We start from the raw sequence: 1,141 nt of genomic DNA, 5'->3' as shown, positions 1-1,141 counted from the left end.
AAAGGCTCTGCTCCCCGCAGTGACAGCCTTTACCTGCAGAAGGGCACCCAGGTGTCAGGAGGCACCCCAGGGGCCCTCCACCTGACACAGCGTGGGTGGGGACCTCCACAGCTCGGGGAGGCCAGGCGGGGATCTCCGCACCCAGTCCCCACTTGGTTGAGGGAACAAGAGGAAATGAGAGAGGCGACATCACTGCCTTCCTAATGCCCCAGCAGGAGGGGGAGGGGAGACGGAAGACATGGAAGTGGGAATGGGGACGGGCGTCGGCTTGATGGAAGGCTGTCCTGTGACGTCAGTGGAGGGCATGTCCTATGCAGATAAGGCAGCGCGGGGGCTGCTGGTTGGAGCCCTGGTGTTGAAACCTCCTGATTTTCCTGTGACCAGGGAGACAGCTTAGGGCTGTTTTTGGCAGCCCAGCGCATGTGCTGCGTGGACGGGCTAGGAGGAACCGAGAGTGCGTGAAGGTGAATGAGCTTGAGTGAAGAGTGAGGCACGCAGGAGGCTTGGTGGGGGAGGGTGGAGCAGTAGTCATACTTACCTGGCAGGGGAGATACCATGATCATGAAGGTGGTTTCCCAGGGTGAGGCTTATCCATTGCATTCCAGATGTGCTGATCCCCGCGATTTCCACAAATGCGGGAAACTCGACTGCAGAATTTGTGGTAGTGCGGGATTGCCTTTGTACTTTCCGCGTTTTGTTTTTTCCAATTTCATTGTGTTCTAAGCCTGGTGTGTCGAGGTCAAGAGGTAAGTAGGTATTTATTATACTACATACTTTCTTGGGTTTATTTGTGTATGTTCCTTTTTTGGAAGGTATTTTCCTTAACACATGTTGTTGAGAAGGATGGCTTTTTGCTTTTTTCACTTTGTGTTTCTGTGGAGTATTAGTTCTGCTTATCAACGGGACGTGTTCTCTACTGGACGTACCGCATGACAAGACCCTGCTAACAGACCAACTGTCCCGGAGTCTGTGCTTTTCCTCTGGGAAAAAAGCAACAGCAAGCGCAACAATCCGAGATGCACATAGAAAGAAAGTCAGACTGCTGGCCCATCCAAGTGAGCTCACAGCCCAAAAAGCCGAGCATTACAGGGCAGCACTAGTTTCACTGCTCACGGGACTGTTTTCCACGAGTTCCTTGAGC

At 53.0% G+C, this 1,141-nt stretch overlaps 1 non-coding gene across 1 annotated transcript; it reads left to right on the top strand.

The window, feature by feature from the left end:
* The first annotated feature begins 530 nt into the window (after positions 1 to 530).
* LOC111814805 lies at positions 531 to 693 on the top strand. Its single transcript, XR_002819691.1, has one exon. It is a non-coding gene; the product is annotated as a U1 spliceosomal RNA (small nuclear RNA).
* Positions 694 to 1,141: the final 448 nt, after the last annotated feature.

The sequence above is a fragment of the Octodon degus genome, unplaced genomic scaffold (genome assembly GCF_000260255.1).
Source record: "Octodon degus isolate 3935 unplaced genomic scaffold, OctDeg1.0 scaffold00553, whole genome shotgun sequence".
NCBI classification, from domain to species: Eukaryota; Metazoa; Chordata; class Mammalia; order Rodentia; family Octodontidae; genus Octodon; species Octodon degus.
Note: the sequence above shows the minus strand (reverse complement) of the source record. Positions and strands in the feature narration are given on the sequence as shown.